Raw genomic sequence first — 26654 nt, 5'->3', positions numbered from 1 at the left:
ACTTGTTTCATTTCTTTGTTATCCAAAATCAGTTTTATATCACCAAATTTGTTTTGGATTCCTGGTAAGAATAAATGTCACGGGCAACCGATGGTTGATTGATTTACTTATCATTGTTTTTCAATTGTCTAGATCGATGCAAAGAATGTCAATCATTGGATTGTCTGGTCCTGATACGATTATTTACAGACCGCCGTCATATACCCGCAATATTTCTGAGTGTGACGTTAAGCAACAAACAAAATATGAATCGCAAATAATGTGTACGGATTTTAGACCGCTTTGCAGGGTATGGTCAGTTTAACTGAGGGAAAAATGGAATCGGATCCACAACAGCAGAACCTGATGTGACCCAAAAGAGCAATATATGATGTGTGAGTGAGTGAGTGAGCGAATTTGGTTTTACGCTGCTTTTAGCAATAGTCACGGCCATACGTAACCCTTAATGTTGCCAACAGTCTAACACATAATGTAACGAATCGATCCTAGGTCTTCGAAGTGACGAACGAACACTCGTAGCACAGTGAGTTGCTGCGCCTTAGAGCATGGTAACCAATTAACAATATATACAGACCCAGTCTAAACATCAAGACATGTGGTCAATAGCAACATAAGTGATGTACGTTAACTTTGGTATAAAATATCCGCCTAACTGGTAATAGAATTGCCCCAGAGACGGGGCAAATTTTACGTTCGTGTACCCTTGAAATTTGCAATGTCACCTATAAAGGTAAACACATCCCGTATTGGCCTTATGTTTAACTTAAATATTAATATGTATATACATGCTATCAAATTTATTTCCACATTCATCTATGACCATGACGTCTCCCTTAATCCCTTGTCATGTATTCATAGGCATGTATGGATTCATCAAACACACGATCTTTGAACTATCCCGAAAGTGGATAAACAAACACCTAATTTACTTAACAATACTTGACTCAAGCCGCGCGCCAGGTCAGGGAAGTTGAACTGTAAGGAAATATGACTGGACAGATGACAAAGGGGAACAGTTAGGTATCGTAACTTGGAGTGGTAAACATGATTTAATCCTACGAAAACAGCCACGACATGTTACACGAGGCGGTTACATTGAAACAACCGGGAGGAAGACAAGATCAACTCATATCCTGAACATTGTCACCCTGACATCTTCCGTCTACTTGCCCCTGACTGGGCCGTGTTTGGACTGCACTCAAGGCTCATTTAAACACTGACATGGATATGGAATAACAAACAATAGTGCCTGTCACTGCATGTCAGCGCCCTCCACGTACTGCCAGATGATTGTATTCAGGAACAGATCATAAAGGTGTGGCGACAACCTGTTGTCTTCATGTTAATGCCTTCTCGGGATTTTGTTGTTGTTTGTTGTTTAACGCCGCACTCAGCAGTATTACAGCAAAATGACGGTGGTCTGTAAATAACTGAGTTTGGACCAAACAATCCAGTGATTGACATCGTGAGCATCGATCCCCGCCATTGGGATACGATGACATGCATCAACCAAATCAGCGAGCCTGACCACCCGATCCCGTTAGTCGCCTCTTGCGACAAGCATGGGTTGCTGAAGATCAATTCCAACCCGGATCTTCACGGGTTTTCTCAGGTTGATTGGAGGACATTGTCAAATATGCTTCTTCTTGTGCTTACTCTTTTAGCGAACGCCTGGTGTCATCGCAGATTTTTATTGATCCTTTCGTGTATATTTTTTACAGCTGTTTGGCCTTTTACGGCCAATTGAATCTGTTTCAGAAAATAATCAACACCTTTATATTCTTTGTCGTTGACGTTTTATAGTCAGTGTTTATATTAATTGTTTCTTTTTGTTGAGAAGCTTGGGGTTCTTGTGTGTGTGTGTGTGTGTGTGTGTGTGTGTGTGTGTGTGTGTGTGTGTGTGTGTGTGTGTGTGTGTGATAACTGTGAAGATACAGATGGAAAAGTGGTGTTTTCTTACCAAACAACAGGCCAAAATTATAAAGTTAAAACACGTAATAACGAAAATTAGACGATTAATTGTTATTTTGGTTGAAAAGATGTTACCCAAATATGTTTATACGTTTCATAATAAGTATATAAAGGCTTCAAATCTCTACCTGATGTGCGTACGTCGTTTCCGCACTCAGCATTGTTCTAGCTCCTTTGTGTTTATCATTTTCCATGACGCCCTCTACATATTCCGGGTCGTACCATGGATGGACCTCTGTGTCAAAGCCACAAACATAAAATGATCGAGCCACTTCATCATGTCGCTTAAGAGACTGTGTTTGTGCCAAAGCTGGGCATCCACTGACAATATGTTGGACAGACTGATTAAATTCAGTGCATAATCTACATTTCATATTTACACTTTGATGCAAAATCACACATTGACGGTTTCGAGTGGGAAGTGACTGGTCCTGAGCAGCAAACAGAAAACCTTCTGTTTCACTTTTCAGGCCAGCCGACTTCATCCAAGTAAAGGGCTCTGCAGGGTTGCTGACCTTTTCAACACACTGTACATAAACCCGATGCAGTGGTCGTTCAGAAAGCCGCATTATTATTATTATTATTATTATTATTATTATTATTATTATTATTATTATTATCCAAAGCTGCAGTAAATAAACCCGTACATGAATAACGAAGCTGTCACACTCCCGCTCAGTGTCATAATATCGCTTTTGACATTTTCATCACGAGCCATATAGCATGAGACATATCCAGTTAAACAGCCTAATACATTCTACACATGACACATGTTCTTTGTGTTCTCTTATTAATGTATAAATGTCTCGTGTAATCCCTGTCAAAGTTCCTTCAGACTTTAAGGAAAATGTTGCAAGCTTTCATTTCTCAAATCAAATGATTTTATACTAAAAATACCCCGTCCAGAAAAAGTGAGTAAATTAAACGCCATATTGGATTATCTGATTCCCTTCACCGTGGGCGACTGAGTAATGGGTGTAGAATAGTATTCACATTTCACACATTTGACGTCCTCAAAGGGGCCAGGAGACTGTGAAATTGTCACCTGCCAATACCAGACATAGTAACCACGGCCCTATTATATTAACTGCAATAGCTCCACTATTTCATGCAACGTAGACTGGCACGATGGTCGGTCGATTATACACAGACAGTTACTAATGAGGTATTAACTTCATAATACGTCTGAAATAGCGTAATATTGACCAATTAGCAATCCAGATTGCAACATTGCTGTGCTGCTGAGGACTACTGGAAACTTCCACAGGGACTTGTCACAGTTTTGTAAAACTAAAATGACGAAATACTGCCTTGTTTCAGTAGCTCAAATCATAAAAGATATAATGTTTGGCTTGAAATCTTAAAATATGTTCACAGAAACTTTGACAAAGTGTTATAAGACTAAAAGGGAAACATATTGTATCGCTACTGTAGCTCACTGACATGTGATATTATGTTTCGATTCGATATGATAAAAACAGCAATATAAGAACTCTAAAAGTTGACAGCATCATAGAATGTGGGCGTATTTTTCAATATTTATCAATATTGCATGAAGTCAAAGCTATCATCTTATCTGTATCCATACACATATGCTACACAAAAGAATTAAACAATGCTGTCTTTACAAGGGGATTCCTTCTGTCCAGACAAAACCAAGGGCACAGAAGCATCAACGAAACTTACATGTAGGTATATGTTTTCAGATACTACCCACCTCACCCGTGACGCCAGTAGGTCACTTTTAACATTCTAAATATCACAACTGATTACAGAACAAACACAGGGACATTACCGACTGACCCACATGATCTTTCAATAAATAACCCCAAATGCCATCATTCTTATGTTATACAAGCATATTAGATATCACAGCCACACACGGCCTACATAGCCACACCTGTATTCGACAACGTTAGATGTCCCGATCGATACCTATTTCAGGTTGTATTCCTGTTCATGTAACACAGTGTAAGGCCTATTGAGCCTGGCATGTCCCCCGAAGGAAGTGTCTATCTGATTTTTTTCCTTGCTTAAAATACTTCTTCACAGAATGTGTTAAAGAATATGGAACTATATTTGGACAAGGAAGAACCTTTTTTCTTCTTGAAATAATAAGTTGTCTAAAAATCTCTAAATCTTTGGCACCTGTGGTTGTGCCGTGTGTTTGATATAAGCATAAATAGATAAATCACTGTTTTGATACAGTAACAAGTGATTAAATGTTTATACACATGCGTGTAGTGTCACATGCTATGGCCTGTACTTTTTATGTTTCAATGTTGCTACTTTTTCGTATACTGTTATTATGTATAACTAGGTGTATTCACCTCCAAAAACAGACACAATAAATATAGAAGCGTTAATTTCTTATTCAAGTATTAATATCCCTTTAGCAAGAAAAGGTCACACCTTGATGGAACCGTTAGATTTAGACCTTCACTCAGGAACCATGGTATGTCAGAGGGGGGACAACAGGTTCTGCCCTACAAGACAAGAAAAGGTCACACCGTGATGGAACCGTTAGATTTAGACCTTCACTCAGGAACCATGGTATGTCAGAGGGGGCACAACAGGTTCTGCCCTTCTGGCAGCACACTCAACAAAGCAAAGATTGAAACCTAGGTTCATGTCAAAATATCACCCATACACCATGCTGAGAGTTGTTTAAGTCATACCGTTTCACCAGATACTTGAACCCTTTGGACGTTGTAAGAATAAAACACGTCACTATTTAAATACTTTTGGAATGCTGTGCAAATATGTACTTTTTGTATCCCCAAGAGGTATTATTTTCAACATTTCTCGAACATTTGGACTCGATAGTACAGAAAACAAGGAACGTTGTTCTACAAGATTGCGGGATACCGTCTTATCTTTTCTTCACATGGTCCCTTCCATAGCCTTTGCACATAGTTCTAATATTACAGATAATGCAAGCTTGTTTGGAAGTAGGAATCTATTTGCGTTGGGCTACCGCTTCAAGTGCTATCAATCTTAATAACATGAGGTTTGATGCGTGTTGCTTTGGGCGATCTTACTTCTAGGAATATATTCAGTGCTCTGACAACATATATAAATACACAGTTTCTGGACGTAGATGTTAGCTCACATGACAAACAAAGTTCCAGTTGAAACTTTATGTACTAGGTTACCATCAAGATCTTTTATGTCAAACCTATGCATAATATTTGATCCCTAGACTGTATGATAAAAGGGGTGGACTGGGCTGGCATCGTTTAGGTTGACATAATAGTGACGATGATCTGGTTGATCCTGTCAGTAATTATATGCTTGTCTCAAAGATTAAGCCATGCATGTCTTAATACAAGTGTCTATCATGACAACATATATTTAAGTATTTGGTCTCAATTAATTCACTATAACATGCCACTGTATATTCCAAGTCGTCAATAGTAATTCACACTGATAATTATTATTGGTTTATGAACACCGTACTCTCGCTTTTAAGTTTCACCAAAGGGATAGATCACCTCGGCTTGACTCGCACATTAAGCTGACACTTGATATAACGTTAAATCTGTTCTGCTTTAACGCATTCAGTCACTTTATTGGTATAATCGCATCCTCATAGAGGAGTGCCATGAACTCACTCACTCACTCATTTACTTAATATGCTAATAAAAGCGCCAAAATGCTTTCCATAATCATAATAATAAAATATATGTCAATAATGATACAAAATCTCTAATGAGTCCATTGCAGGATTCCGGCTATATCATTAGCATGGATTTATGAATCACAATCAAGTCGGGATGATACTGGGTGGTTGTGACGTGGTACTACTGTACCTCGACATGATACTGATCCTGGGCACATGTACAGATGGGTACCCGGTAGATGGGGGATATGAAAATAATGAAAAGCTACAAGGCATATAGAAACAGGTCTCCGAGGTGCACTCGTACGTTCAACTACCCCCTCGTGCATGACTACAACAACTACCCCCTCGTGCATGACTACGACAACTACCCCCTCGTGCATGACTACAACAACTACCCCCTCGTGCATGACTACGACAACTACCCCCTCGTGCATGACTACAACAACTACCCCCTCGTGCATGACTACGACAACTACCCCCTCGTGCATGACTACAAGTAACTTCGAGACACGAGTTAGCGAGAAGACGTGTGTACAGTTTTCACGCTGTCGGCAGCATCACTACGACAATGTCACGCTTCGGTGAACGTTGATTATTGGTGAGACATTCTTGTACCAGAGATGCTTGCTTGTAGGGGAACAGGTGCCTGCTGAAATGGTTTAATGTTTCAGCATTTGTATTTTTAGCACGGAGGTAGTGTTCAGTGTTTGGGGATACCATTGTACGTGCAGATATTATTGTATTTTAAGACTGAACCGTTCTCAAACGAGAGAATGACTTTGTTTGTTTGCCGGAATGACAAACTAATTAATATGGAAATTTAATTGTATATTTCTTAGTTTATCTCAATGTTATCAAATAGACGTAGAACAAAAAATATTGACTGTATGTATTGTTGTACTGGCAACATATGTCGATTTTCAACAATAAACAGCGTTAACGACATAACTATAACAGCCTCCGTGGCCTAGTGGATAGAGCTCAACCCGGAGAGGAGAAGGTCGTTGTTCAAACCCCAGCCGCGTCATATCAAAATATGTTAAAATATGGTTCTTGTTGTTACCCTACCTGGTGCTCGGCAAACAAGGACTGGTCAGCTCGGAGTCAGTATACTGTGTCTGTGTGGGGTATTTATGTTAAACTGCGGCATGGTATCTCAGTGGGTAGCACTATCAAACCGGCATTAGTCCGGACTAGTACAAGCACGCACGCACGGTCGCACACACGCACGAATAAACGCAAGCCACACAGACACACACACTCACACAAACAAACACACACGTATATAAGTGCAGTAATCTTGAACCCAACATTTTTTCACCTCACACTACAACATAGTGCTGAATGGAAGAAAAGGCTTATTATCGAACTAGCATTGCGTACACCAGTTGTCGACGGCTCATTTACCCAAATGGAAAGTAATCAGATATCATGCACAGAATAGTTTAGGAAACTCCAGGAACATAAACAAAGGAGGCAGTGTTACTGCATATAATCCCACCAGCGTCGCGCAGGAATATGCTTTTCGTTATGTTGTCTTAAAAGGCATTTGTTCCTCCGCCATACTATTGAGTTCCTATATAAATGCATCAATTAGCGATGCCATCTTCATTGTCGGTACATGTCGTGTTTTCCCTGGCGCAGTAATTTGTTGTGACAGTCAGTCCGCGCTTCTGCACGAGTTATGCAGGATATGCTAAACAATTTGCCCGATTCAGTTCCGCAGTAAATCCCATGATCTTCCGGTATAGTCCCGCAGCAAGAACAACACATGTTAATGCTGAAGAGCTTTGTTTGACACGGAACGTGGGAAGTAAGTACTTTCTTAGGTTCTTAGGAGAGGCTGCAAGTGGTACGGAAGACTGTTTGGTCATATGTTCCAATTACTTTTGACATTACAAAATAAAGACAGAATCCGAGTCTCGTAAAGCTTTCTTTATTTGACGTATCCAATTGGCTTTACAATGCTTTTGGATTGATTGCATAATAACAGGCAGCCAGTCCATCACAAGACCTACATTATTTAAAAATAAGTTGATTTCACTGACAAACAGGGGTGTATTTAAATCCTGCGTAGTTTCCTCCTTGCACTGAATATATCGGCTAATGTTTTTTATCTTCAGTTTGACGTTAATAAGATGAGAATAGGACAACGTATTGACTTTATCTCACGTTTCACATTTCACAGGCATCTGTAATTACATAAATATCTATTTTATCATTTTTGTGTGTCGACGTTTGGCATATGAATGTTAGTATGGCATGGCATGATTCATATATTCCAGGTTACATCCACAAATTGTTTTGCCCATTGATTTTATTGTTTATTTCAAATGACAGGACATTCACCCCAATCCCTCACTCATAGATATGAGGGACGGTGCGCTGGCCTTGAGGGACATTCACCCCAATCCCTCACTCATAGATATGAGGGACGGTGCGCTGGCCTTGAGGGACATTCACCCCAATCCCTCACGCATAGATATGAGGGACGGTGCGCTGGCCTTGAGGGACATTCACCCCAATCCCTCACTCATAGATATGAGGGACGGTGAGCTGACCTTGAGGGACAGAGTGTTCACCATCCATCCCGAAGAAATGAATAAGCCCCCACACAGGTGCATGCAGACTAACACATAGTCTGTGATATATTTTATGACACAACACACTCCTTAGCAACCAAATCTGTGCACCTACATAACAACGTAACATTGTAGTTGCAGCTTTATCTCGAAAAGTCTAGGACCCGGTTTAAATCCCTTGGTGATCCCCACCGTGATACGACTGGCATTTTGCTAAAGGTTTCGTGTAACCCTCACTTGAAATGTCTGATTGGGATGACAATACTACTCCTCCTTTTAATGATGACGACGACGATGATGACGCCGACGATGATGAAGCCGATGATGATGATGATGATGATGGTGCTATGACGACGACGATTACGGTGACGAAGACGACGATGCTGCTGCTGCCGATGATGATGATGATAATGACGACTACGATAGCGACAAAGCCGACGATCCTGCTGCTGCTGCTGATGATGATGATGATGACGATCTCGAGAAAGTGATATATCGAGACAACAGAGCTCAAGTTCACGAAACATATTACGGAATTACTAAAACCCTGCGATAACTGTGATGAGCTGTTCGCATTGATTCAAATATATCTCAATTAATTCTTCCAATTTCAATCTATTTACCAATTTCTTTGTATTTGTTTTAATTCACTAAACAACGACTCAATTAAACGTTTTTCTGACTTGATAAATATTTCACCGAGAAAGTAATAATTGAAAATTGAATTTTTTGGGTGCGTAGGATTTAATGTAAATAGACTGTGGCTCCCAAGCAAACATGTGACACCTACATTCTTTTAAGTTTGAGAAATGGCAGTATGAATCAGAATTCGTGTAAACTGCACATCAATTCGAACACTCAAACAGAGGGACATAAAAGAACACTGGCTAAGTAGCGTTCTCTAGGGCATAAACACACTTCCGAGTGCCTCATGGCGTTTTCATTAATCACTCCATTCACCAACACGGGAGAGACGTGTTTATCATGGTTTAGATGCAAATCCTATAATTTTACCGTTGACTTTTGACGATGCAGTCAAATATAAATGGCAGCACCAGAGACGAATCAGTCTCGATAATCTCGATACACAGATTCCACTTTGCGCAAAAGGTAAAATAGCGGTAAGAATTATATGAATGGATCACTGAAAATCAGCGATGACACCAGGTGTTTGTGAAAACTGCAAGCATGTCCTGCCTGCCGGTAACACCCTCCACCCACACAATGTACATCACAATGTAAGTGTTTGTTTGTTTGCTAAGAATTAATCAGTTGATTCAGTTGTTTTCAGTAATCCGAATTTATTGGGTACTCAAATATTTATTAATTTTACCTGGTCCAGGATTTCAAACCCGTACATAGATACCAACACGATGTACTGGAGGCTAACGTATATCTTGACATGGGCACGGTTATCTGAGACACCGAAGTTCATGGTACATGTGCTTCCTGGCACATTTGTATCATTTAATGCAAACTAAAATAATATAAATCTTAGTTCAATTTAAGTCCATTTAAGATGCGCCAACATGTCACTCACTTGTATACTCATGACGCTACGTTGTTATCGCCACGCCCAGTGGGCCTGTGTGCACTCCATTTCCATTCTCAACACCCTAGGGAGTATACAACCCAAGGCGTTACAAGGGTCACAGTCATATTACCATCTTGTCCTATGTGACGGTAGTAGTAGTGGTAGAAGGAGTACTTGAAGAATTAGTATAAGTAGTAGCGGTGGTGGTGGAAGTAGTAGTAGTAGTACAAGTAGTGGTAGTGGTAGTAGTAGTAGTAACAGCAGTGGTAGCGGTAGTAGAAGTAGCAATTGTAGAAGCAGCAGTAGCGGTGGTAGTAGCAGTAGCAATAGTAGTAGCATCTGTAGTAACAGAAGTAGTAACATTTGTAGAAGTAGTACCAGTAGTCGTAGTACTAGTAGTAGTAGAGGTAGCAGCAGTAGTAGCAGCAGTAGGAGCGGTAGCAGTAGCTATAGTAGTAGCATCTGTAGTAACAGAAATAGTTACAGTTGTAGAAGTAGTACCAGTAGTCGTAGTACTAGTAGTAGTAGAGGTAGCTGTGGCAGTAGTATAGGATGTTGATCAGTTCTACACGTATAGTGTCTGTTTAGTATTCCGAGCCTGCGCGGCTGATGAAGATATATACCGTCCATATACGTGTTAATGAACCATATATTTGCATCTCTGAGGTACGAACGATTGTTAAATGATATGGAAGCTCATGGCGTTAAACATTCACATACATAGTGGGAATGCGTGGCCGTCCGCTTTAGACCTCAGTTCGATTTTCCACATGGGTACAACGTGTGTCCATTCCTTGTGGCCTCCACCATGTTCAAGTTAAAAGTGGTGTAAAAAATATTCACTCACTCATTTACATTTAAGACCGCATCCGTAGTTTAGTAGATGGAGTGTCTGCCCGGAGAGCGGAGGCTCCTTGGTTCGATCCCCGGCCGCGTCATACCAAAAGACGCCAAAATATGGTACATGTACTTGTTTGTACCCTGTCTGGCATTGAGAGGCTAAAACAAGGACTGGTCGGATCGGAGTCAGTATACTGTGTCTGGGGGGTTATCTGTGTTAAACTGTGGCATGGCATCTCAGTGGGCTAAAACAAGGACTGGTCGGATCGGAGTCAGTATACTGTGTCTGGGGGATTATCTGTGTTAAACTGTGGCATGGCATCTCAGTGGGCTAAAACAAGGACTGGTTGGATCGGAGTCAGTATACTGTGTCTGGGGGATTATCTGTGTTAAACTGTGGCATGGCATCTCAGTGGGCTAAAACAAGGACTGGTTGGATCAGAGTCAGTATACTGTGTCTGAGTGGGTTATCTGTGTTAAACTGTGGCATGGTATCTCAGTGGGCTAAAACAAGGACTGGTTGGATCAGAGTCAGTATACTGTGTCTGAGTGGGTTATCTGTGTTAAACTGTGGCATGGCATCTCAGTGGGCTAAAACAAGGACTGGTTGGATCAGAGTCAGTATACTGTGTCTGAGTTGGTTATCTGTGTTAAACTGTGGCATGGTATCTCAGTGGGCTAAAACAAGGACTGGTTGGATCGGAGTCAGTATACTGTGTCTGAGTGGGTTATCTGTGTTAAACTGTGGCATGGCATCTCAGTGGGCTAAAACAAGGACTGGTTGGATCGGAGTCAGTATACTGTGTCTGAGTGGGTTATCTGTGTTAAACTGTGGCATGGCATCTCAGTGGGCTAAAACAAGGACTGGTTGGATCGGAGTCAGTATACTGTGTCTGATTGGGTTATTTGTGTTAAACTGTGGCATGGTATCTCGTGGGCTAGTATTGGGCTAACTGGCATTACAAGCAGCCATATACACATACACACACGCTTGCATTCACGTCGCTGTATATAAGTACATTAAACGTAGTGGGGTAGCCTAGTGGTAAAAGCGTTCGCTCGTCACACCGAAGACCCGGGTTCGATTCCCTACATGGGTACAATGTGTAAGCCCATTTCGGGTGTCCCCACCGAGATATTGCAAGAATGTTGTTAAAAGCGGCGTTAAACCATACTCACTCGCATGACAAATACACGCGCAGTAAGGGTAAATGTGTAGAATTTATGGCATATTTAAACATTCGGTTTATGTTTACAAATTAAAGGGACAAAACAGTTTCCATAACAAAGCGAGTCCATTGTACGATTCCGACTAAATGATAAGCATGTGTTTATGTGTCACTCTCAAACAACAACCCGCCATATCTTGAGACGGGTTTACAGCCTCCCTGTATTACCATAGTCTATGTCATGTAAGGTATCACAGCAATCTATCATTCCCTCTTTGTTGTTCATGGCTCTGGATTCACAGTACCTGTACACAAACCAAAACAACCGTTATCTTACGTATGTTAAGACCACACGAACAGGGAACCGTCAGATCAAACCACCTGTTTCACGTCCTGGCGTCAAGGTGATTGACAGATGACCTTTGGGGTGGTCTATTTCTCACACTTGATAACATAATCCCCCGGGGCTTTGAGAGAGTCCTTCAGACTGGAAACCTATATTACTTGCTCTGTTGGTGTTACAACTACTACAACTACTTCTACCTCTCCGTCTACGTCACCATCCAGAAACCTAGATTCAAGAGTCACCTTTGACAAACCATTACTCAAAACGACAATTACTTGGGGTTAATAGACAACAAGGTAATGACGCATCGGTCATTGACGTGGTATATGTACCGTTATGTCTTCAAGGTAAACATTCGACCTTGCTGTTTTGGTTTGGTCATTTGATACACAGAGCGTAGAACATATACATCAACGCCCATTGTCTACCTACTGTGACAATAATTGATCGAGTAGCTCACATTCGGAGCACCATGTCCTACACTTCATGAACTCAAAAATGCAAACTTCGCATCAATATGCCAATAACACTGACAGATGACATCTCGGCTCGATTCTTAACATCCACAGTTATTTTTTGTGAGAAGTGCAGATATATATCGGCTTGATTCTAACATCCACAGTTTTTTGTGAGCAAAGTAGATATATATCGGCTCGATGCTAATATACACAGTTTTGTGTGAGCAGTGCACATATATATCGGCTCCATTTTAACATCCACAGTTCATCGTTGTGTTTTGTTTTAAATTTCATATACAGGGCCTCTTAGGTCCTTTAAACTCAAAGATCTTATTGTCTGAAAGTCCATCCTTACTCTCGAAAGAACCCGAGTGAGCTGAAATGCGCATGACTCCGACACAGCAGGGATGCTGGTTGTATTGTTATAATTTCAACTCCACATCACTGTGATGTTTATAACTTGAGACTGTGTGAGACTTCCACATAACCGTTGTAGCATGTACAATTATCAACAATATCATCCTAGATATAGCCCTATATCACAAAGGTAACGCGTGAACAAGCCAGCAAAGCGTAACTGATCAAACCGCCTTGAGTATGTGTCCTCTGTGTGTGTGTAGGGGGGAGCGAGGGTGGGTGTCACCGAACCACAGACATGTGCTGGGTTCGTTTCATTGTCACTGGTGGAAGCCGGGTGGCCCTGTTGTCTAAGGTGCCGTAATTCACTGTACCGAGTTGCCCCTCTGTCCTATGAATCCTATGAATCCTATGAATCCTGGCTTCTCCCTTACTGAGAGTCTTGGTTTGGTCGCATCACACCAGTGTGGGTTTCTCTGAAGTGTAAACGTCAAAGACCTGTGTCACTTCCAGCTTTCCTCCCACATTAGGCTGAAACTCCGTGACATGACTGACATACTGTACAAAGCGGCATTAAACTACATGTGAGTTTGAATAATTATCAAATCAAGAATGATCATTATCAAACTGGGTAACTTCTTCTGAAACAAAGCTATACTGTTCGCTGTCAATGCTTTGTTCAACAAGATGGACATCCCCTGGCAACAACCTGGTGCAAAAACAATTACAGGTCCATCACACTGACAACAAACAATGCCGGTAGGATCAAGCCATCCCGCCGATGACAGTGATAGCCTCCCCGCTCTGCTCTCGAGCCTGTACACGATCCTCCTGTTCTAAAGACCTTCAAACCACCAGAGCCTTATCAAGAGAAGATCAAGAGCGCCACTTGAAGGTTCAGATATTTCAAACAGCAGAGCGGACGCGCCTGGGGAAAGATGAGGATGAGAGAAGATGCGCGGGCAGCCGGAAGCAAGAAGCACACCTTGAAGGGAAAGGACTTCCTGTTGTAATGTAAAGCTGTCTAAAGGAAGGTTTACATCTGGGCTGATTAATTATCTGCTTGCTATCAGATTCTGTGTGTGTGTTATTATAGACCGTTGATTGTTTCCTCTCCACATAGACGTTAAGTTTTCGCGAGGCGATGGGCAGTTAACGGGAAGTGATAGCTTTACTCTAGGGTTATTTGAAACAGTTGATATAATCGTTTGACATATTTGTGAAGGAGAGAATCTGCCTTCCCCTCCTTTATTAAATCTTCCAAGTCGAATTAATCATTGCGAAACATGGGTTTGCACTTATGATGTCAGTGTATGTGTAGCTGTACATGTGCAAGCATAACTGATTCCATTTCATAGTGACACGATGACGTCATGCATTCCTGGTGTACCCTTGTCCTGTGGAAAAGCTGGATTTTATTTAACGAATATCAATTTGAGATAACAGGCTACATTGGACGTGTATGTAGGACTGATCACGACATTGGACGTGTATGTAGGACTGATCATGACATTGGACGTGTATGTAGGACTGATCACGAAAATAGACGTGTATGTAGGACTGATCACGACATTGGACGTGTATGTAGAACTGATCACGACATTGGATGTGTATGAAGAACTTATCACGACATTGGATGTGTATGTAGGACTGATCACGACATTTGACGTGTATGTAGAACTGATCACGACATTGGACGTGTATGTAGGACTGATCACGACATTGGACGTGTATGTAGGACTGATCACGACAATGGACGTGTATGTAGAACTGATCACGACATTGGATGTGTATGAAGAACTTATCACGACATTGGATGTGTATGTAGGACTGATCACGACATTGGACGTGTATGTAGAACTGATCACGACATTGGATGTGTATGAAGAACTTATCACGACATTGGATGTGTATGTAGGACTGATCACGACATTTGACGTGTATGTAGAACTGATCACGACATTGGACGTGTATGTAGGACTGATCACGACATTGGACGTATATGTAGGACTGATCACGACAATGGACGTGTATGTAGGACTGATCACGACATTGGACGTGTATGTAGGACTGATCACGACATTGGACGTGTATGTAGGACTGATCATGACATTGGACGTGTATGTAGGACTGATCACGAAAATAGACGTGTATGTAGGACTGATCACGACATTGGACGTGTATGTAGAACTGATCACGACATTGGATGTGTATGAAGAACTTATCACGACATTGGATGTGTATGTAGGACTGATCACGACATTTGACGTGTATGTAGAACTGATCACGACATTGGACGTGTATGTAGGACTGATCACGACATTGGACGTGTATCTGGGACTGATCACGACATTGGACGTGTATGTAGGACTGATCACGACATTGGACGAGTATCTGGGACTGATCACGACATTGGATGTGTATGTAGGACTGATCACGACATTGGACGTGTATGTAGGACTGATCACGACATTGGACGTGTATGTAGGACTGATCATGTCATTGGACGTGTATGTAGAACTGATCACGACATTGGACGTGTATGTAGAACTGATCACGACATTGGATGTGTATGTAGAACTGATCACGACATTGGACGTGTATGTAGGACTGATCACGACATTGGACGTGTATGTAGAACTGATCACGACATTGGACGTGTATGTAGGACTTATCACGACATTGGACGAGTATCTGGGACTGATCACGACATTGGATGTGTATGTAGACTGATCACGACATTGGACGTGTCTGTAGGACTGATCACGACATTGGACGTGTATGTAGGACTGATCACGACATTGGACGTGTATGTAGAACTGATCACGACATTGGACGTGTATGTAGAACTGATCACGACATTGGATGTGTATGTAGAACTGATCACGACATTGGACGTGTATGTAGGACTGATCACGACATTGGACGTGTATCTGGGACTGATCACAACATTGGACGTGTATGTAGGACTTATCACGACATTGGACGAGTATCTGGGACTGATCACGACATTGGATGTGTATGTAGACTGATCACGACATTGGATGTGTATGAAGAACTGATCACGACATTGGATGTGTATGTAGGACTGATCACGACATTGGACGTGTATGTAGAACTGATCAGGACATTGGACGTGTATGTAGGACTGATCACGACATTGGACGTGTATGTAGGACTGATCACGACTTTGTCCCTTGTATTTTAGAAAATCAAATGGGATCAGAGTCTTGCTATGCTTACATTGTAACACCCTCAAAATACGTTATTGACACATTTCATCGTGAAACTTCTTCATTCGTTGCAGAAAATGCTCGCCAATCACATAAACACTTCTGATATAATACCTTCTGTATCTCGCTTCAAGTGGAAGTTCTAGAAGACGAATCTAACCCCGACTCTTGTTTGATTTATTTAACGTGAGTGAATATATGAAACATGTACATATTAGATCACGTTTAAAGAGAGAGCATCGAGTGTGTGGTCCAGGCATCCCATCCACGTGACTCAAATACCTTTACGTTTCATCATCGGAGACACTTAAAAGTCGTCCTACTGCGCACGCGCCAGCACGTGCAGATGGCAGGGGTAAGTACCTCCTTACGGCCTCCTTACAACATTTCGCTGTAAATAACCCGGGAATGTCCTCAGACTACGCCAAGGTGCATCCTCCTCCCAGTTCTCTTCCAATTTCTATTACTTAAGTCCTCATGAAAAACACCACGATCAATTTCTCAGTGTCACAACACACAGTCAACATGTTTTCTAACTTAGAAACATCAATTTGTATTATAGTTACATCATGTCTACTTTAAACATCAAATTGCTCTTTGTATGCTTGGCAACAGGTTTAAAGAGAGTTCAACAGAGGATAGGGTGTAATGGTCTTCAGAACTCCGTTAAAAGAGTAAGAGGGGACGTTTCAGTTTAAAATCTTTCTTGGTTGTTGTTGAAAGGAAAGGGAAAATATTCATCTGAGAATGTTGTATGTGTCTCACGTCACGTTTCATTTTCTTATTTTATTCTAGTTTTCACTTTAATGTCCCATATGGCCTCAGTGGATACTCCATCTTCCTTCCTCTGGCATCAGGGTGAAGTACCATCAGTTTGGATGAGAGCTGTATTGGTACACCTGTGTTCATATAATTTAGAAATAATTTCACAAGAAGGCTAATCACAAATTTCATTTCAATTATATTAAATTGTTATTGACATACTTGAAGCTATTCAAGGGTTGCTTATTTTCTGGATGTGAATCGTTCAATTATGTAGGTATCATTTTGTTTCAGATGCCACTATATTGCATTGCAAATATACAACATTGAATACAATCTACCTTTCAAACATTCGTTTTTTAATTTGGATTGGAAAATATATCTTTATCAAGAACATTATTCAAACTCCCGTCTATTTCAAGTCTCGACTCCAACCTCTCAACTTGCTGTATACACTCACGTTTGTTTGACTTAACAGCAATCAGAATATTTAGATTGGTGAATACATTCTGTCTGAACTGTTCATTTTAGCTTTAAACAGCACTACTACTTCCGTTTACATATATAAAGTATTTAGATACTGCTTCCTTTGAATCACAAGTTGAGATACAAGTATTAAGAGCCCTGTTAGTGATGTTTCAAATAAGCCAGTACACCTTTGTATGTCAAACATTTGAAACCGCTCTGTCCCTACCGCCATTGGACACATGTCATCGAAACACAAGGACTACAGTATAGAAATCGATGGTGTTACAAATACGTACATCACTCCACGTGACTTATAGGGTACAGAGGGGCGAACTCCTCCCCGTCTCCCATTGCCCTCAGCTGACCGGACACATTAGCTATTGACCGTACTGACCAGTTGACTCACTTCCATCTACCGTCCTGGGTACAGTAACTGTTCCTCTTCACAGGGTTACCGCGAACAAGGGGCATTGTGAAACTAAAATGAAAAGGTTGAATCTGATTGGACAAGATCACGGATATCTTTCTGACTTTTCACTGCTTATAAATACTTTTGTTGATACACTTTTTCTCCCAATCCAAATTGGCTTGCCGAAATAATTACCGCATTAATTATAGTGTTTGAACACACAAAACACAGATGCCGTCATGAATTGTGTCATGACGTCACATCATTCCAGCGAGAAAGAGAGACAGCGCTACGTACAGTTACTGATACCCTTTGTATTTTACAATGTTGGTAAACATGCGTTTTCAGATTTGAGGGTGATATTGATTATTCGAACGCCGTCGGTTCCTGGTGATTTTTTCTGAATACTCAACAACACTTGCAAATCTGAACACACACAATGTTTATCTCAGAGCATCAAGTATGCAGGGGCCATATACTTTAAGTTTGAAGACATCAGGATTCAATGTTTGGTTAACTACGGGAAATGAAACCCCAAACCCAATATGAATTTAGGCAGCGTGTAAACTGAATAATATTAACAAATAAGAAGACAAATACATAAAGAATAAAGTAAAATTCGAAATTTAATATTTTTTCCATGAAGAGGTACAACCTTGGACAAGTTCCAGATCGCGGTATAGCTTCACCGGAATATGAAAGGATAGGGCCGTGGAGTGAGTGAGTGAGTGAGGGTGGTTTTAGCTGTTTTATCATTATACCAACAATACCAAGGCAGACATCGGGAATGGGCTTCACAGAATGTACCTCTCTACGACCGTGGAGCAGGACCCAGCCCAAGTTGAAAATTGACGTTTCAAATCCGTTACCTCCGGCTCAGATTGGCTATATTTTTACGACCTCACGCAGATTTCTCCTTGTGTTTTGATACCATATGTTCATAATAACAGTGACTAAATAGGTAGTCACTGGTTGTACTTTGACCATAATCCCTCTTTTACATGTAACGTCATTAACTTATATCGTCATGAAAATAGATTTGGCACAGATTTCGAATACCAGAATGTATTATGTTAAAATGTGTTTTTCTGGACATTAGGAGAATATTTTTATAGTGTTTATTAAGACCCTGCAGCAAGGTTGGAAAGATATAATATTTACTTGTTGACATAATATCACCATTAAGGAGATTCTAGTGAACATATAATTGACTATAATTGCCTTACAGTTATTTTAAATTATTTTAAAGAAACGGTGTTCACAGCAGTCTATAGCCTGTATATATAATACTGACATTACTTCAAAAGATCCATTTAACACATTTAAACTTAAACAGATAGAAGACAACGTTAACACGATTTATTCATCCTGTATATATATTTATATACTATATATATTTATAATATGACAAGATTGTTTATTTGAACATTTACGGTAATACGGACCTATAAATCCAAACACGGTATTAACAAACCTGGTGAAGAAGAAACGCAACATTACCTACAGCATCTTCAACACAGCGGGAGACTTTCCTATCTCAGTTGGAAGAGTTCCCTCCGGGCATGCGCATTATATAGCGGAACAAGAGAGAGCCGTGGTGTAGTGATTCGTGTAATAAGCTTTTGTTGCATGGCGGCTGTCGCTATTGACTGGCACAGAGCCCCTACAGTAATCCTCTCTTCACATCCAGAGCAGGGAGACACTTTAACTGGGTGGAGAAATTAATGCGTTTCAGTTCACGTGTTTGCTTTTTCCAATTTATTAATGCGAAATAAGTCAAAGCAAACAAGTCCTGATTCACACCATGGATGACAAAATAGACACTGTATTGATTGTTGCGTTCTTTGTCTGGGGACAGGTAGAAACCTTTTTCATATAGTAAAAGGCCGCTGTCCTCTGTCAACTTGTGAAATATTACCTGGCGTCTAGGTCAGGTGAATTCCTTCGCTGTATATCCACTACGTATTCTCGTTAATCAATGGAGCCTTAATTGTCATCACGTTGTGACGGCTCACAGGGTGAGAGTTAATGTCATTATATATTTTATAACGATCTTTATTCCCGAGCGCTACGGGGGGATTGCATGTCAAGGGAATCTGGGTGCTCTGGCGCATCTATCTGTCGCCACAACGTTAAGGCATAATCGGAAGACAGCCCACGTGCTTGTATTTGTTTAATGTATTGATGTGCTTAAATGTGCATTATACTTTGGTGGTTTAGTATAGGTCGGTCGAAAGTTATGTGCGTATGTGAGGCTGCCAACCCGCTTTTGGCACGTGGGATTCGGGTATCTATTTAGTGAGTATTCGGGACTCAGCAGTGTTGTAAGCGGGATGCAAAGACAATAACATTTGAAAACAAATAACGATGAACGTAAACATTTCCTTTATAATTAAGCATATCTTTTCGATATTTGTTTTCATTTATTTAACTTCCAGTAGCACCCTATTCTCAATGCTTTGAGATTTTTCTGAAGTTATATTCGGGATATTGGGGTGAGCTATTAAAAGGTATTCAGGATTCAGGGGAGGAGGGGGTTGGTACCCTCACTTGTCGTCTTTCTCCAGTGTGAGGCATGTGTCGACTTTCTACTGTGTCATGCATGTGTCGACTTTCTATTGTGTCATGCATGTGTCGACTTTCTACAGTGTCATGCATGTGTCGACTTTCTACAGTGTCATGCATGTGTCGACTTTCTACTGTGTCATGCATGTGTCGACTTTCTACTGTGTCATGCATGTGTCGACTTTCTACTGTGTCATGCATGTGTCGACTTTCTATTGTGTCATGCATGTGTCGACTTTCTACAGTGTCATGCATGTGTCGACTTTCTACAGTGTCATGCAATTGTCGACTTTCTACAGTGTCATGCATGTGTCGACTTTCTACTGTGTCATGCATGTGTCGACTTTCTACTGTGTCATGCATGTGTCGACTTTCTACTGTGTCATGCATGTGTCGACTTTCTATTGTGTCATGCATGTGTCGACTTTCTACAGTGTCATGCATGTGTCGACTTTCTACAGTGTCATGCATGTGTCGACTTTCTACAGTGTCATGCATGTGTCGACTTTCTACTGTGTCATGCATGTGTCGACTTTCTACTGTGTCATGCATGTGTCGACTTTCTACTGTGTCATGCATGTGTCGACTTTCTATTGTGTCATGCATGTGTCGACTTTCTACAGTGTCATGCATGTGTCGACTTTCTACAGTGTCATGCATGTCTATTTTCTACAGGGTCACTGTATGTAATCCATTATTAATTACTTGCTTAAAGTAGACGATTTGACGAGTAGAATAAAATAATATTCCATATTAAGTTTATGTCGTCAGGTTATAGAACACTGTTTAACGCCAAAATCCCTTGGGCGTTATAATGATAAACCACAATGAGCTTGAAAATGATAGATACCGATCGATATTTGAATAATTTTGTAGACTGCACAAATTGGCAATAATGCTACAGTTACTAACGTCATTTGTCATTGTGACAGTCTGGACCAAGAGAAGAGCAACCCACCCCTCTGATCACGCATTCTATACTGACATTAGAGAGATCAAATTACAATAGCTACCAGATATGCAAAGACACATTATGAGGTGTGAGCGACATGCATTCATACGACATGTTATTAATAGTGCACGTTTATTATCAAATAAAAACGCGAGAACCTTAGGGTTATTCAAACACGAATATTTGTATGTAGGGAAGTGTATTAGTGACACAGTATAATCTACGTAGATGTAAGTCTCATCTACGTAGAGGAAAGTAGTATCTTCGTAGATGTAAGTCTCATCTACGTAGAGGAAAGTAGTATCTTTGTAGATGATAACAAAATGACTGTGGCACTAATACGCTTCCATAGAAAAGCCGAAACTGCAGTGACAGAATAGAGTGCTTAGAATGTGTGATGCGTGACTCGTCTGTTTCGCGAACACCCGGTGTCAATGTTTTAGCATCACAATGGTTATAATGTGCAGGTATTTGAATCTGTATTGCGGAGTGAGCCTTGTGGTCAAAGTATGCGTTGGTGTCCCCCGTCAGGATATTGCCGGGAAATGTCAAATGCGGCGTAAAACGCTACTCACCTTCTCATAATGTGGAGTACTGGTGATTAGCTGGGTTAAAACACACTTTTACACCCCTCATGCAATATAACATTCCCATGGGTTCAGACATCTCAGCAAACAAAACAACACATGGGTACAACGTTGTCACATCGTTTCTTGTTTGTTGTGATGATGAATGTTAGAAAATAACATAGCCACAACATTAAATATGTGTTTTGTTATGTTGCTGCAAGGTTATGGTGGACGACATGTAACGTGACCAAAACACATCCCTGCAACATTCCCTCAACATTGCATTATCATATTCATGATACGATATGTTCATACTATTATTCATAATTGACATGACCCGTGAAGATTCGGAGTAGAATAGGTCTTTAGCAACCCATGCTTGCTGTAATAGGCGACTATGCTTGTCGTAAAAGGCGACTAACGGGATCGGGTGGTCAGGCTCGCTGACTCGGTTGATGCATGTCATCGATCCCAATGGCGTGGATTGATGATCATGGTGTAAATCACTGGATTGTCTAATCTAGACTCAATTCTGTACACACCACCGTCATATAGCTGGAATATTGCTGAGTGCAGCTTTAAACAACAAACAAACAAAATCATAATTGACATACCAGTCAAATATTCTCATCTCTTCTTGACAAGAATCATAGTTATAAGATCGTGCAAATGTTTCTATTTAAATACTGTTGATTTAGGGACTGGTCGTTTATTATAGTTGCGACCCAGACCCTAAATAATATTCAATAATTAAATTTTTATAAAAAATCTTTTTTGAAATAGAACTTGGAAAATAGCGGCCATGAGGCAGAGCAGCTGCTGACCTCTGTTGAGATCAAACGAATTGCTTTCGTTTCTTTTTAATTAATAGATATGTTTAGGTTCGTAAAGGCATAATTTCATACTCGGGACTGGATTTAAAATCGTGTCTTCCAACCACCATCTTGAAGAGACTTGTGGTTCTTATGCAAACTTGTCGCAATGTTACTGAAATTTATGTTAGCATGGTTCGCTATCTTATCGCGGTAGTTAATTTATAATGGACCATAATGTTGAATACGTAGTAACATATTAAATATGTCATACGCAACATTTTTCTTGTTCTTCGTTCAATGTCTTGTTCTTTGTTCAATGTTTATGACACATCAGTTAGGATTCAGCCATGTTGATTTTCTTTGCCGAGTTTGGTAAACAAAGTACCTGTCATTAGCGAATCAAGGGCGGGCAACTCTATATCACTATTTTGTGGTGTGATACTTTTGGATGATGAGGGTTACATCACTTCCTGTTTTTAATCATGCAGAATCAGTATTTATACAACCTATTGTGGGTCAAGGGACATCATCCGAACAAGTGGATTCTTTTATAACCAATTTTCGAATGTAGGTAGGGTAATTACACTTCAAAAACATTCCAGAAACTATCATAAAAACGTAAACGTGTATACTAACGGGTAGCCGAGACATAGCGACGAGTCATATATTCAATCATGCGATGAAATATCGTGCTGAGATTTGCATAAGTTAACAGTCAACAGAGGATGTGGATTACGAGATTTACCGATACCGCGATAATATAGAGAAGCGATAATATAGGGTCATACTAAACATCATAACATTCAAATATCTTTTGCTGCGATTGTACCAATGTTGCCAATCGAACCTGAGCCGTCGGCGTTACGAGCGGATGCTTTAACCACTTGACAACCCAACATCCATCTTCCTGTTCTGAATATGAACCAAAAGAAGCACTGCTCCTGTAGCACCAACAACAATGTGTGACATACACGTATGTGTATCCAAACACCTGTAGCACTAACAACAATGTGTGACGTACACGTATGTGTATCCAAACACCTGTAGCACTAACAACAATGTATGACATACACGTATGTGTATCCAAACACCTGTAGCACTAACAACAAAGTGTGACATACACGTATGTCTATCCAAACACCATATCATAGCATCTCAAGACGTTCTACATTTAAGATTCACAGAAAGAAATTTGGCTTCCTCTGTTTCCGTTTTCTATGATGTGGATGCTGAATGTAAGTTGTCGGTTCCAAGAACAGTTCCTTTGATACTTTGAAACAGCACGCGAGTCATCGATGAAAACATTCTCTTTTGATGCATAGTGTTTGTGTGTTTTAGATTTTTTCCTGAACAGTAGTGTAGCTTTTAAGTGTTTTGTTTAAAGCGGGTCCTAAGTTCTTTTCTGTGTCTACATTAATTAAAAAATATTTTCATTTTGTTAACTCTTTTTGACAATTCAACTGGTTATTTCATCTTTAGGCACCTACAGTGTGTCAATATTGATTTTATTACATGTCAATACATGTCTTTATCCATGTGTTCTTGTCAACACAACCTGTGAGGTATTGGGAATAGAACAAGTTCTCAGAAAGCCTTGCTTGTCCTCCAGTACTACAAAATGGATTGGAGGTCAGGCTCGGTGATTTGGTTGATTGGAGGTCAGGCTCGGTGATTTGGTTGATTGGAGGTCAGACTCGGTGATTTGGTTGATTGCTTGTCATTGTACCCCGACATAGTTGGATGTTGCTCACAACATCAACCACTGGTTTGTCTCGTCCAAACACGCACATTTACAGGACGTCTATCTATGGTTGGAATATTCCCGACTGTAGGTGTGGCGTTATACAACACTCATTAACATATGTGAATTATATCGATTCTCAACTGCCTTGGTCCGCTTAAGCAATATCACTTTATACTCCTCCATTGTAAATTATTAATTAAAGGCGACAAAACCCTTTCCATATTCATAAGAAATATCTGCCAAAAGCAGAGTCGATTGTGCCGACAATATCATAAGGGTGTGTTTATGAATCACTATCAAACAGTGATGAAACCAGGTGTTCCTAACTTACTGGTGGCCCCCGTTACAAACACATGCAAGAGCAAGTCAATTGTTCCCCCTGAATAAACACTATTATGAAAAAGTAATACAAAACGTCAGTCAACAATTTCCCTAAAGAGTTTTGAATAATCAACTTGTTAGGACAAGACTGTATCACCAATTTAGCGATTACCAAGGTTACATACATTCTAAACAATATAACCTGTGAAGGTCCGGGGCAGAATAGGTCTTCAGCAACCCATGCTTGCCGTAAAAAGCGACTATGTTTGTCCTAAGAGGTGACAAACGGGATCGGTTGGTCAGGCTCACTGACTTCGTTGATGCATGTCATTGTATCAAAATTGTGTGGATCAATGCTCATGACGTCAATCACTGGATTGTCTGGCCCAGATTCGATTATTTACAGACCCCCTTCATATAGCTGGCATATTGCTAAGAGCGGCATCAAACAACAAATAAACAAAACATATGTTTGTTTATATTTATATTTTTACTCGGGGCTTCAGAACCATTCATTTGGCTTTTTAGTGTGTCAAGATGATTATTTAATGTCAAGTTGATTACAGTAGAGCTAGTGACCTACGCTTCATGTGCCATATTAAACAATGTTGATTTTGTCTGTTTCAGGACCATACCCTCTACCTGAAGACGTTTGACAAATGTCTAACAGTTGGGGAGACCTCATCTCTCCAAATGGCGACGTGCGATGGAAATTTGAATCAAAGATGGATGTTCGAGAAATCTAAATTTGAAAACCAACGCGTTCTCAGGAATTACAGATAAACCGTCATTCATGAACACATTCATCATTCAGAACAGGCGCCGAAATTCGCTGTGCAGAGTTGCGTCCCTTGGGCGCACCAGAAACCTATGATTGTGGGTTCGAATCCCGGTTCGCCTTGATTATGTCTTAGGTTTGTCAGCACCATACCCGTGCTCGTGGGTTTCACCAAAGTGGTAAACATCTGAGACCTGCATCACTTCGGGCTTTCCTCCCACATTAAGGTGACACGCCGTGATATAACTGGAACACTGTTAAAAGCGGCCTTAAACCCGACTCACTCACTCACTCATTCAAAACAGCTGATCTGCAATGCCCCATAGCACATAACTCATTTCATAGTCTTCCAACATTGACGTGTATCAGTCCTGAAAATGTAACACCAAAGTATATTATATATTATAATTCTAAGTAACTACTTCCTTGGGACTAATAAAGGACTAGATTGCTACCGAATGATCTTAAACGATCTTGTGATATCGGTTTCACACACTTGGCTCCAACAGGCTTTTGTCCTTACTCCCCAAACTGTGGCGAATCAACCATATCTACTACTACATCTTGCTCAGAACAACAAGGTCAATCGTATAATTCACCAGAATTTTCAAATTGGAATGATCAAGGCTGTACTGCTTTAGTTTATCATAGCGTGTGTCAAGGTGCAGTCTTTCTAATGTCACGCATGTGGAAAATAATTATGTTTGTAAGATACCATTATTCCACAGCATAGTTATATACCCCACAAGACTGTTTGACAAGAGTGATGACTTTCCAGTAGGCAACTAAACCTTTATGTCCAGCAATAGTGCAGGGTGTACATTTCACAACTTTTGAGGTACTATCAAGTATACTCTTTCTACGAAATAAAGATAGTCATACGACCAAAGCTCAAAAGGCGTTTGATCAAGGTGTTGTGGTCGACATGAGGTGGACGTTTTCAAATTAGACGCATCAGTGACCAAAACAAGATGTCGGATGCAATTCCCTATTTTGACTTGTACCATGCTCCTGTGTTTATTGCCACAGCCATCTTGTTAATCAATGACAAACGTAGTGTAACGTAAACACTGTCACGGAGCTGTGCTCCAATGAACAGAGAATAAAGTAATACTAGTGGTAAAAGGTTCAGATGTTTATTAATAAAGGCTAGTTG

At 40.5% G+C, this 26654-nt stretch overlaps 1 long non-coding RNA gene across 1 annotated transcript in view; it reads left to right on the top strand.

The window, feature by feature from the left end:
* The window catches only part of LOC125376008, a 30437-nt gene extending 4927 nt beyond the window's left edge, over positions 1–25510 (top strand). Inside the window, exon 2 of the long non-coding RNA XR_007218896.1 lies at positions 25348–25510. This is a non-coding gene — a long non-coding RNA (uncharacterized LOC125376008). The remainder of the gene's footprint in view (positions 1–25347) is intronic.
* The last annotated feature ends 1144 nt before the right edge of the window (positions 25511–26654 follow it).

Source organism: Haliotis rufescens, unplaced genomic scaffold (genome assembly GCF_023055435.1).
Source record: "Haliotis rufescens isolate VD_foot unplaced genomic scaffold, xgHalRufe1.0.p SCAF_67, whole genome shotgun sequence".
Classification (NCBI taxonomy): domain Eukaryota; kingdom Metazoa; phylum Mollusca; class Gastropoda; order Lepetellida; family Haliotidae; genus Haliotis; species Haliotis rufescens.
The sequence above is the reverse complement of the archived record's forward strand: the minus strand, read 5'-3'. Positions and strand labels throughout refer to the sequence as shown.